Source organism: Coloeus monedula (genome assembly GCF_965178545.1).
Source record: "Coloeus monedula genome assembly, chromosome: 7".
NCBI classification, from domain to species: Eukaryota; Metazoa; Chordata; class Aves; order Passeriformes; family Corvidae; genus Coloeus; species Coloeus monedula.
In genome coordinates, this window is record NC_138787.1 from 39,731,055 (window position 1) to 39,744,850 (window position 13,796).

Here is a 13,796-nt window from a genome sequence, read left to right on the forward strand (position 1 = left end):
GTGAGCAGGTCCAGCCTGGTGAGCGAGGATACTCCGGGGTCCCAAATTCCTAAAATAGGCCCTCAGATATAATTTCCCATGGGTAATATTAAAACAGGGTTTACAACTGCTAAAGCAAATTCTAGAGAAATGTGCCCCATTTACTGCAGGACACTTGGGTGACTCGCAGCACTGTGCAGTGAATCCCTCCCAAACTGAGAGCTGGTGATCCCAGTAAGAAGGACAAATCAAAAATATAAAAGAATTAGACCTGTGAGTTAATTTTGTAGGGACAAAAACGGGTATTTAGATGGAAAGGAAAAAAGCAAGAAACTAAAAATAGAATTAGTCAGTAGTTTCGACTACCAGTAGCTGGAATCAAAAGGATAATGTAAGTCTCCGTCTGAGTACGGATCGGGGTTGGTTTCTGGTCCTTTTTCCTGGCATTTTGCTGGGTTTGCAGGGTGCTGGAGCACTGGACAGCGTTTCCCTGTGGATGCATGTGTGAACACGCTCTTGCCGTTGCAGATTTTTAGGCAATTACTCTGCAGATGTCCCCAGATGAGCGGCATTCCCCCGGGCAGGCCCCTCCCTGCTCCCCACGGCTGCATTTCGGGGCTCTAAGCCGGGCTTGGTGTGCACAGCGTGGGCAGAGCCTGCTCCCAGCTCCACTGAGCTGGATCACAGACCATGACCACCGAGCCCTCACATGACAAAGCCTTTGTGTAATTAATATGCAGGGAAAAATGCTCCCTGGACGGCTGCTAAAGCGATTTAAATCATGCACATAAAAAATGTAATCACAAATTTAGCATGGTGGACATTGTAGTCACACTGTGCTTGATTGCATAGAAGGTTCCAAGTGTGTTTTAAATGTCCTTTAAGATTGAGATTAGGACTTGTACTTACAAGATGCATATTAATCTAAAACTCAACATTTTTCAGTGTGGGATCACAGTAGGAGAACATTATGGGCAATAGAGGTTCATTCTAATCCCAGTAGGTAATTACACTTTGAAATAATATTCTTTAATTAAATCTTGTTTGCAGTTGATTGATTTAAACACTAAATCTAAAAACCTAAATTTGAGTTTTTATCAATTTTTGATGCTTATTGCACAGAACTTGGGCTTTAATTGATGTTTCTGAAGTTTTTAAAGCTCTTGTCCACCGTATCCTGGATGAATTTATTGTAATTACCAGCATCATTCTTTGGCACTGCAGACGACTCTCCCTGGAACCTCGATAATTCTAAGTCCTTTAAGGCGTAAAGCGCTCGCTCCCCGTTTGCTGTGGCAGAGCGGGGCTTTCAGTGCTGGTCCCTCACAAAGCCCTGCTCACACCACAGGAGGCGTTTGCCAGGCTCTGGAGAGGGGACTCTGCTGTCCCAACATCCATGGCTGGCTGTGCCGGGGAGCGATGCTGATGGAACGGGGCCAGTGGCACCACGGGGACGAGGGTGAAGTTTTAGGGACAATGTCACAGAATGAGAGACTGGCCTGGGCTGGAGGGGATGCCAAAGACTCTTCCAAACCCTTCCAAACACCTTCCACTGCCCCAGGTTGCTCCAAGCCCCTCCCCAGCTGGGAGCAGCCTGGGATAGTGGGAGGTGTCCCTGCCCATGGCAGGGGGTGGAATGAGAGGAGCTTTAAGGTCCCTCCCAGCCCAAAGCCTCCTGAGGTTCCATCACTCCGTAATTCCATAATTCTGTTTTTACAAGCAGTGGTCACTCCGTGAGCTTCCCCTGCCCAGGGCAGAGCACAGCAGCTCAACCCTTTGGCCACCCCACCTCAGTTTGGGGCACCTCCACAAGCCCCATGTGGAAAGGCAAGCCCAGAAGCAGCTCATGTCAGAGCAGGCCTTTAGGGCTTTGATAGGAGTTCCAAAGTGATGGGGTTAAATGACTGCACCAGGGAACAGCCCCGCACACCAGGGGACGTGCAGCAGTGGTTGGGCCCTGACGGGGATCCCACACCTTGCTGGGGGAAGGGGCTGGGGAAAGCACCCCCTTGGCCACCTCCCAGCCCGTGCCAAGGCCCGAATTCCATTTGGGAATGGTTCATCCTCAAGAGCCTCCGCAATGAGCTGGGGCTGCTCCACACGCACAGCCAACGTGGCCGGGCCGTGACGCGGGGCAGGGAGAGCAGAGCAGGAGGGGAAGGGTCGGGCTCCATCTCCTTCCCACCGAGGGTCTCACGGGATAATTTGGGCTCTGGCAGAAGGGGCCGGGTGCCCAGCGCGGAGGGGCCCTGGCACAGAGGGACCCCACGCTGGGAGCAGGGAAGGCGGCGCTGCCACGCCGGGACACAGGACTGGTGCCAGCGGGATGCCGAGCTCCGGGCTCCCGCACGTCCCTGGCAAATTACACCCATGAAACTTTAACTACCCCTCCACAGGCCTGACCTTTTCTGGCGTGCGAAATTCCACATCCGCGACTTCAGCTGCGCTGAGGAGTGAACTTTAAACCCCCCCCCATGTCACCGTGGTCCTCCTGCAGTCCCGCCCGGGCCGGGAGAAACGGGCTGGAATTCAGGTCTGCCCCTGCTCCGCGAGGACATCATGGACGTGTCATACAGGAAATTAAATTCATGATACTGTATACTTAATAACAGAGAATTCACGTCCTGCCTCAGCCGCATTTGTCACATCTGAGGCAAAAACAAACTACTGGATGGAATGTTTTATTAAGATGACTTCACCGTGGTGAGAAATGATTAAGTCACTCGAAGAGCAAAGTAAGACCACGGGACCTCATTCATTGTAACACTAATATTAATCACACAAATAATATAAGTGTCTTACAGTAATCCACATTCCCTTAAAATATACATTATATATCCTGGGGGCAAACAGCAGCACCAGGAACTTGGAATAAATCCCTCAAGCCATAGTGGCCAGCAGAAAGCCATTTATATTCTGACAGATTAATGTGTATTTTGTTATGCGTAACAAATGAAAATATTTACAGCACTATCAGAGAGAGCTCAAGAAAAATTAAGTCGCACTAATTAATACATTTCAAGCATGAATTTAAATTCTTTCCAAACCCCAAAATGTCCTCCAAAAATTAGCACCAAGTAAACAGGGGTGTTTCTATCAGTTTAACTGTGGGTACTCATTATGGCTGTATTTAATCCCAAAGTTTTTAACTAAATTAAGTACTCTGACCATGGGCAAGCACTGACCTAAGGCCGAAAATGAGGAAATCAGCTGAGGTTTGGAGCTGGACAGGGAGTCCTACAGGAGATCAGCAGGCAATTAATCAGTAATAGTCATCACAATTATGAAATTTTAAAAAATGGAATTACAGTTTTAGAAAAAACAGAGCAAAGGAGCTCAGGGGGGACCTTGTGGCTCTGCACAAGTCCCTGACAGGAGGGGGCAGCCGGGGGGGTCGGGCTCTGCTCGCAGGGAACAGGGACAGGAGGAGAGGGAACGGCCTCAGGGGAGGGGCAGGGTGGACATCAGGAGAGGAGGTACAGCTCCGTCCCTGGAGCTCTCTGACACCTCCCAGGCAGGCCCCGAGCCCCGGGGGTTTTTGGAGCCCCTGACCCGTGATGTGGGCAGTGTTGGCAGTGGCTGGCACTGTCTGTCGGGCAGGTCCCTCCCGGCTGCAGTCCCAGGGCTGGCAGTCCCTTCCACGGAGCCTTGCCACACTTCCCTCTTGTATCTAAGGGAGGAGAGAACATTATCACTTCTAACACCACTAAAAATTGACTTTCCTTCTCCTCAACCTATTCATCCCCATCTCCTCCTCCCATTATTCCCAGGCAATTTTGTAAGATGACTATTATGCAAATGCTACAATAAAAATCTTATTTTCTGCTCCCTTTTCAGAGCCCTGCTCTGTTTACCTCCATTCTCTCTCTCTGATGGAGTTCTCTGACTAAAAGGAGAGAATAAATGTGTCCATTATTGACCCAAGTCTGAGGAAACTCAGCGGGAGGTCAACAACTGCAAAACAATTTACGAATCCCTTCCCACCCAATTTCCCAGTGGAGGGCCAGTAGGACTCCCAAAGCTCCAGAATTCCAAGCTTACTTTTCTTCCTGAACAAGTTCTGCCATTCCCACTGGGAATGTCTCACTGTGCTCTGCCACCGGAGCTCTCCTAAGCCTGGCCCAAATTAAACTTGTGCCCAACACAGGCTTTGTCCTTTTAAGCTGGAGCACCTGCCCAGACCACTTCCCCACCTGGGGGGGGGGAATGTTTCCCCCCTACCTCTGAAAGGCAGCAGAAATCAGTTTTCATGACAGTTTTGGGAATCTTTTCACTCATCTCCAGTAGCAGATCTCCCCAGAAATCGCTGCTGTTCAACAGTGCCTTCACATGTTGCTGTGCTGTGGAAAATGCAGAAATACCCGAGGAACAGCCACGCTCCCAGTGAGTCCTACCTGTACTCCAGCCAAACGACAATTCCAGCTAATTACTATTGCTTAGGATGCATTAATTAATGCAAATGAATTCATTAGCTGGTTTTAAACTGCAGTTTGTTTAAACTTATACCCAGACTAAGGAATATTTTACCGGAGCTGATCATTCTGAGGTGACCAGCACAGACTCAGGTCTGGCTGCTCTGCAGGTGGAGCAGGACCAGACCCTTCCCCACTCTGCCCTGCAGACAAAGGGACTCGTTTTGTTTTCCCTGCTGCTCCTCTCCTTGCGCTGGGTTTTCATCACCATCAAAGCAGGGCCCAGAGCTGGGAGGGACCCCTGGAGGGGGCTGTGGTGTTCTGCCCAAAACCAGCACAGGCAGCAGCAAGTCAGGAGAAACTTGTGTGAGAAGCAGAGATCTGTGAACATGAGGCACACAAAGGACCAGCAGAAACTGGAGGACAAAGGCTGGAAGGAATGTTTTGCCCTATGGACACCGCATGACCATGTTCCCTTAAATAAGGAGAGTTTTGCATTGTCCGAACTCAGAGCCCTCTGTCTCAGAAAGATCAAACACAGCAGCAGATGCCAGCCTGGGCAGAACTATTGAAAACAGGCAGGTGATTTCTGATTTCCACAGCTCCTAAGAGATGACCTCACTCAAGCTACAGTTCTGCTCACTTCGTATCTCCAGGGTGAGGAAATCCCAAACCCAGCACCCTCAGCAGTGGCAGATCTGCTCAAAGGTCAGACTTGGTGATCCTGGAGCTCTTTCCCAACCTGAAGGACTGAAATTCTGGAGCACCTGGACATCCATCCAAACCCTGACCTTGTATTTCCATGTCTCGTTGGGATTCCTGGGCAGCATAATCTTGAGGAGCGGTTCTGCTTCAAATTGTCTTTCCCCCCTAAGGTCTGGGGCTTGTTTGGGTTTTTGTCGGTTTTTTGGTTTGTTTATTGATTATTTCTGTTTGCAACCCAGAGCTGGTGGCCCCCATGTAAAGAATACAAGACCACTACTAAACTTGCTCTGCTTCCTCCACATTCGCAGGTCTCCATCTCCGTTCTCCCCCTGGGAGCAGCTGGTGACCCCTCCGAGCCAGGAGCAGGGGTGTCAGACATCTCCGGAGCAGTGGAGGGACGGAGGGACTGGAAATCCCCACTCCCCTGCTCCAGGCTGGCTGCTTTGGGCGGTGCTTTCATCCTGTCCCACAGGACCCATGTCTCCCCTGCCCAAACACCGTGGCATTCCCGGTGCCCCGTGCGCTGAAACCTCTCTGGCATTCCCTGCCCCTGGATCCCGCACCCAGGAGGGCCCATGAGAGCTGGGATTTATGGTCCCCCCGGGTGGCATCAAGGCAGGGGCTCGGAGGCAGAGTCTGGGGCAGGCAGGGAAGGCGAGCCGCGGGGATTTCAATTAGGAGCTGTTTTAGGGACACAAAATTGCATATTCCCTTTCCACGCCTTCCCGGCACTCGCAGAGCAGCCCATTATTAAGCTATTAATCACCTCTCTCAATTAATTGTTCTGAAATGACCCAGGCTTTAGCAGTTGTGTTGCAATTGAAAAGCTCACTTATTTTTGGAAAGGTAAAGTTACAGGCAGTGGTAATTTGAGGGCGCCGAGCCATTAAGCCACTGTTTGGAATCTCAATTACTCTGCAGAAGGATAATTACAAATAAAACAAACTTGTGATCCCACATCAGTGAGAACACTTCTTCCCTGCTTTATGGAATATACAAGCAGTTTTTCATCCACTGGATTTAATTTCCACATGAAAAATTGACCTTAACAGTATGAAGTATGGCTACAAGTAAAAACTGTGTTTTCATTGAAGAGAATAAATGCATTTCCTGAACGCTGGCTGTTACAGCTAATTGATTTATTGGCTCTCTATATAGTGCACTATTGTCTTTGCACTCATGGGACAGGGAAGCTCTTGAGAACAGAACTAAATTCTGCCACAGCAGCCTGACAGCTGAAGAGGGTTGGGTTTTATTTTTTTAATGTAATGTGTAAGTGTCTCAGAGCCGGAAGGAATCTTCCCTGGATTGGCACAAACTACCTGGACCCGTGGCTTCCTGGATGGTTTTTTTTAATCCCATAATATTACTGGGAAGCTGACAGCACTGGGAGCAGGTCATTCTCTTTTCATCAGATTGTTTTTACTGTGAAACGTTTATGCTCAAGCAAATGCAAAATACTACTAAAAGAAAAGAGATAGGAAATTCCCTTTTTTAATTTTCCTTTAAGGCCAGCAGTCAAAAATTCAGTAGGAAATAAAGGCCCTGCAGAAGTATTTCTCCCTGATAATGAAAACAATTTTGAAATTCATGAAATAGCCAAATATTTGTTATTATCCCTTGCTTTTAGGTTTTATGCAAATGAGTGCCCATAAGATGAAAGCGAGTGCTTGGTAGCAGGTGGGAGCAAACTCACATAATCATACCAATAAAAAAGCCCTGAGGAAAAACAAACCAAAATGAAAAATCAATAGAGGATGTTGTTCTCCAGATATACTATTAAAATATAGTATTCCACAGCTGCACTGTTGTCCTAAATAACGGATGAGCCTCTCACCGGGAGAAAAGCTGGGGCTCAGGTTCTCCCCTCTCCCATGGATAAAACCCCCCTGAGCCTGAAGGAGTCCACGTGGACACGTGGGGAAGCACAGCCTGAGGGTGGTGATGTGCCTTGCAAGGAAAGGTTCCCAAATGGGCAGGAACCAAAGCTGGGATTTCCCAGTAAAAGCTCCCCCGTACCACTGGATTTTACAGCATCCCCCAAAGTTTCCTGACATCTCCCAGCTGCTGCAAAAGTGAAAACCCAGAGCACAAATCTGGCAAGAAATGGGATTCTATTCCATATTCCTGCAAGGATCTTCCTGTTCCAGTAACCGGCCACTTGGCTAGAAATTGTATTTTTCTCTTCTTTATTTTCGTGTTAGTTTGGTTCTTACTGCTAACTGGAAAATGCATTCAGTACAAATTCCACGGATTAAGCAGGAAAATCCTTCAGGAGATGGAGAAATGCCTCTTTCCCAGGTAAGCACAGGTTTCTGCCTAAGCCAGGTAAGAGGCCAACTCCCCTCAGATATTGGGGGGGGAGACTGAAAGCCACAACCAGCTCTTTATTAAGAGAAAAAATAAATGTGAACATATTTGTCACCTGTCCCTGTGAGCAAATCACCACAAACCCCCAAAATGTCTTAATTTCTGAATTTCCTAAGCCTGTCCTCGGTGCAAGCCTCTGCTTTCCTGCAGCTGACCCCAAACTGGCTCCCTCCAACAGCAGAGGCAGAGCCAGTACCCCAAAGAGGGGAAAGGGAGGAGGCCCAGAGAACAAAACGAGTCTGAAGAAGTCCCATTTTATAGGCAGGAAGAGAGCTCAGCCAAAGGGATAGAAAATGGTAACTGTAATCACAACAGCAAACATAGGGGCTCATTCAGGAATTAAAGAGGGCATTTAAAAATGGGAGGAGAGAAAGGAGAAGGGAGATTTTCAGGTGAAAGGACCTTTAACATAATATTCTTTTAGAATGTGAACAGCTTTAAATAACCTTGTCCTGGCACAGCCCAAGCATCGTGAGAGCCATTTAGCAAAACCTCCATTTTCAACTGCCAGAGCTTTCCATGCACAATTCCAGGTTTAACATGGAATACCATGAAACTGGAATGACCAAACTCTGCTCAGTGAGGTCTCGAGGACCATCCACTCCTGTGGTTTCCTGTGCTGCCCCATTCCATTTCCTCAGAGGATACTGCCCATTCCTGGGGCTCTCTCCTGCCCACACCCAGTGTCCAGCTGCCACCTCCCTGTGGGGTCACCTCGAAGTGACCTGGAATAATTAATTAATTAGTGGAGCTGCATTTCCAGGCCATCAACTCCTCCAGCACCACTGGTCCCATAACCAGACCCAATCTTTAAGCTCATTTGATGGGGTCACTGAATCCCAGACTGGTTTGGGTTGGAAGGGACCTAAAACTCATCCATCCCACCCCTGCCATGGGCAGGGACACCTCCCACTGTCCCAGGCTGCTCCAAGCCCCAGTGTCCAGCCTGGCCTTGGACATTTTCGGGGTGCAGGGGCAGCCCCAGCTGCTCTGGGCACCCTGTGCCAGGGCCTGTGCTGAACCAGGGAGAAGCAGAAACTGAGGCAGACTCCCCAGATTCCACAGGTCACTTCTTGTTTGGGATTTGGAGCCAGTGAGGTGACATTCCTAAGCCAGGCCTGGCCAGGCTGGGTTTCACTGGGCTGTGCTGGTGGCTCTGGGAACATGTCCCCCTCAGTCTCAGTGCTGGCACCTCAGCCCCGGTGCCGCTGCTCAGCCACGGTGACAAATTGCCAGGGGAGTGTGCAGGGAGAGGCAGCAAATTAGGGAATGAATAATTAAACTCGGAGAAAAAGGTAAGGAGATTGGGAGAGAACGGGAAGAGAAGGCTGAGAGCCTGGGAGCCCACAGCGTGCAGGTGTTCCAAAAGAAAGGTGCTGAGGAGGGCTGGGAGTGCTGAGGGGGCTCCCCGGCACTGCAGCCAGGACCTGCCCAGGCCATCCACAAACCCAGACTTCCAAGGAAACGGGAAAATGCCATCAACAGAGGAGCTGTTCCAGCTTCCTGCCCGATTCCCCCAGAGCTCCCGGGCACCCAGAGCCCCCCATTTCCAAACGCAGCCCCCTGTGCCCTCGGCATTTCTGCTGCACAAGGCTCTCTCCCCTCTCCGTTCCTGCTGCCTTCTCCAGCACCACGAGCTGGGAGCAGCAGTGCCACCAAACCAGCAGGAATATTGGTGCCAGCCCTCGCTGCAGCACCCAGCACAACAGCACAGAGGGTTTCCTGCACAAACCACCTCTTCTTTTAACTCCTAATTCTTTAAGCCATCAGCATTTAATCAAACCCGAGTTCTAAAATCCTGACTCTTATCACAGCCAGTACTTATAATCCTTTTTTCCAGACTAGATGTTCCCAAATCATGTTACATCTTTCATCTTCCTTGTGATTAATTTCAAGGTCTTTACTGAGTCAAATGAGATATTTTTTTAAATCTCTCTGTTTTAGTTTTTCCAGCTTTTAGTCAATTCTGGCAGTTCAGAGCAGCCATCAAAATTACACAAGCGTTTTGTGCTCAGTCACTTCAGTGACTCCCGGGTTTAGGAGAATCCCATAAAGGCAACCATCTTATTATTTTAATGCATGCAATAATTTAAGTGATAACAACTGCAAAAGTCAGGCTGTTTTGTTTTATGGATTATCAACAGCCTTATGACCTTGAAAATAGTCGAGTTGACTCACTAATTTTTACAATTTAGCAAAATAGCACATGCGGCATAATTTTATCAACTTTGATGTGGTGAAAGTGCAGAGCTCTCCAAAGAGATAAATCTGCTTTAAAAACCCAGACCCACTCTGCAGCACTGGGGAGGTTCAGGCTGGGGAACTGAAGAGAAGGGGATTATTTAAGGGAAAAGGGAAGGGGAATTATTTGAGGGGAAAGGGAATTATTTGAGGGGAAAAGGAAGGGGAATTATTTGAGCTCAAATACACCACGTTAAAAACCTTCCAGCGTCTGTTTTGTTTTGCTGCAATGCAGAGTGAAGTTCTCTGACACACAAATGACAGGAGCAGCCCCGACCCCCCTTTAATTCCTGCCTGGAAAAGGTGGAAGCAGCGCAAAGGTAAAGAGGAGGCACAGCCAACCTCTGGTGACCAAAGGTGCACTCGAGCTGTTATTTTGTATTCCATACTCTTCAAAGAGCAATATAAACAGAATTATTTATGCCCAGCAAAATGTTGCTTAATTACTTATGCACCACTGTTTGCTTGTATTTTAAGCTCTCTCTACCACCCACAGGCAGACGTTAAACAGCTGCTAAAAGCGAGCTTTAGTCTTGCCTGTTTGAAATTAGCATACTTGAGCTTTGAAAAAACTTTGTTGCCAATTTACATATGCATAGAGACTGATATTTAGACTCACCATATGATATGTCCCTCAAGAGCTTTTCTTATTGCCTCCATCCTCAGGTCTCAACCTAGAGACTGTAAATCTAGCAGGTGATTAATTCTATACCCTTGAGAAACTAGCAATTAGCACTTGCAACCAGTAAAAAATTGTCATTTCAAACCCCTGTTTACTATGCCCATGTATTTTCTATGAACTCACAGTTAACTCTAAACAGAAAAAGATGGCAATAGATTTGCAGTCACTCCTGTCTCTTTATATAAAAATATAATATGGCTCCCAGCTAATCAACCTATTAAACACACCGGAAAAAAGATGAAATAATTGGCATTCCTTCTTTTATATAGAAATATATATAAAATGGGAAGATGGAGCAAGCATGAAAACATTCTACATGATGTTTTATGTTCCCAGACCTTAATCAGCTCATTTCAACATGATGACTTTGTAGGGTTTACCTGTTTTGTGTCAATTCTTATCTCTGATAGCCAAAATTACCGCACTTCCAGATGTTCTTATGCATTATTGAGGTCTTCTGCAGTAGATGCTGGAAAAGGTAAGATAAGGTTTTATTTCTTTGTAGTAGTCACAACACCCAGATCAAAGGCAGGAAAGTGCAGTGCTTAGTATTGAAAACTATGATGAACTTCACATTTATTTTCAAGTAGAAAATCTGTCATAAACCTGCTCATCAATCTTCAGTCACTGTTTCAAGTGTAATCCACTGGAGCAGGGCACAAGAGTTTAAAGACTGGGGGGTGCTGTTCCTAAAAACACCGGTTTAGTGCTCGCTCCGTGTGTGCTGAGCAGGGCGTGCATGGCAGGGGCACCCAAAATCTGCCTCTGGGGGAGAGGAGGGGTGGGTGTGGGAGAGGGGGCCAAGGGCTGGCACTGCCATGGGGCGTCCTGTGCCACACCGAGGGCGGTTCGAGGAAATGAAGCATAAACACGTGGCTGCTTGGAGCACAAATTGGTTACTCAGCACCTGGCAGTGCCAGGAAAATGGGGGGCCCTTTACAGAGTTATTTCCACAGAAGCAGCTTTAGTAAATCAGAATTAGCAGATCTGCACCTGGATTTAATGCTACCAATAATGGCTTTAAATCTGCTACACCCAGATTTGAATCTACCAGAATGAGTAGATTTCCTAGATTTACCAGAATGAGTAGGTTTACACCCGGATCACACCCTTCGTGCAGGGGTAAGCACTGCTGCCCCACCCCAGTTTTGGGGGGAATTCTGAATATTTCTGAAGCATCTCAAGGCAAGCTGGGTGGAAAATGCCAGAAGCCATATTTTTCCAACCATCCCTGTAAACCAGCAAGGGTTTAACAGTAAATATAAAAGCAGTCAGCAAGGCAAGGATATTTTTTCCTGCATTGCACAGTCATTAAGGGGTCTGCTGCAAAAGCCTGCTTGACTTTCTTCCCACTAATTACATCATCAGATCATCACACTGCTAAAATCAGGCACAGAGTACTTGCACACAACTAAATCCCTGCTTTTAATTACTATTTTAGTCTCTTTTTCCTCGTGACATGTTGGTGATAGATCATTATTTTTTCAGCAATTTGTTCGCATTTATATGCAATATAATTGGATCTGATTAATTATTATGATTAATGACTGCAGAATTTCCTTGCAAAGCTATTAATACTGGGAGTATCAAATGAAAGACATGGACAAATTAAAGCCAATGGAGTCCTGTTGCTTGTACTTACAATGCCTGGGCTCAAGTAACCCTTTGCTGCTCCAGCCCTGCAATAAATACGAGGGTTTATCTGGAATTTCCCCACGGATCTCTGCATTTTCCAGTGCTATAAGTACATAACTAATGGGGGAGAGATGCAGGTGGAATTCTTAGGTGGACTGCTGTGTTAAAATTACATATATTTGGATATATTTTAAATGAGCTCAGCAGCATAAGTTCAGCTACATCCATTTAAAGTCAAAAAAGTGGTGAAAAAGCAAAGCCTGGGCAATATTTCTGTGTATATAAAGTGGATTTATCCATTTTTCACATGGTGGTGCAACAAAACACCACAATAAAAGCAGTTAATTTCCATTAAATGTCATATTAACCCATTTCTAAGGGATCTATTTACGTAGCGTGTGCTGTATTTTAAATTACAGCCCGGCTCAGAAATGGGATATTACATGTAAAAAAGCAAACAATGAGGGAGTAGCTTAGGGGATCGACTTTCCTGCTGCCTCGGGGACCTGCCTTTAAATCTGGCTTTGAGCAAACTGAAGAAAAATCATTTCCCTCTAATGGCAGCAGCACAGAAAAAAATCAGATAGCAGGAGTTCCACCCAGGTGGCAAAAAGCTCGGGAAGGGAAGGGAAGGGAAGGGAAGGGAAGGGAAGGGAAGGGAAGGGAAGGGAAGGGAAGGGAAGGGAAGGGAAGGGAAGGGAAGGGAAGGGAAGGGAAGGGAAGGGAAGGGAAGGGAAGGGAAGGGAAGGGGGTGCGGAGCAGATGAGCGGGGCTGATTCTGCCCGGATTAGGGAAAAGCTCAGAATGAGGGGACTTTGAATGTGATTTTAATCTGTAATAAGTGCCAGCAGTGCTCATCAAACCCCAGCCAGAGCAAGGGCACAGAGGTTTCCAGTGCAAAGCTACTGAGGAATTTTGAAAGTGTTTCTGTGATCCCAAGGCCAGAAATGAGGGGAAAACGCCGGCCTGCAGCAGGCATGGAAAACCCGTGGGGAGGGAGGTTAAAGCTCTCCACATTCTGGGGAAACAGAGAAGCTTTGCCCACTGCTCAGCCCTGGGAATCTCCCTCCAACGAAAATATGAGAAAAAGATGGGGTGTGTTGCAAAATGAGAAATTGTGGGCCACAACATATTTTGCAATAAAAATGTGTTTGGTATAAAGGAGAGTAGAAGGATGACCCCTTAAAAAAATAAAAATTAAGAAATAAGCAAAAAAAAAATCGAAATCAAAAGCCCAAACAGAAGAAATCCAGCCTAAATACACAGAATATTTGTGCCCAGGTGCACAGAAATACCCATTTTTTCAAGAGAAAATCAGCCAAATTCTCAACATCAACCTGACAAGAAATTCCAAATTCTTTCTGTCTAAACTAAAAGTCACATTGTCCTAAAAGACACCTTTCCCTGGGAGGAACTTTGTAGTTTCTTCCTGATTTCTGAATCCTGGGGCTGATACAGGCTCCTCCTGCTGGGTTTTTAGGGACACCCACTATAAACACACAGGTGAGGCTGAGCTGTTCTGACACGGATCTGTGGCAATTCCTGCGGTGGCTGCAATTCACAGAGAACAGGAACAGGAATCCAAAATGAGCGTTCCTCACATCTTCAGCTAGGCCCTGGCTCATGTTTGTCACAAGACAGGGCAGGACATCCCCATGTAATAGGGAGAAGGAAAAAATAAAAGAAAATAGGACTTGAATGTTTCACAGCACTGCTGGAGCCCCTCGGCTCTGGAGCCAGGCTGGGAGAGCTGGGAATGTTCCCCTGGAGAA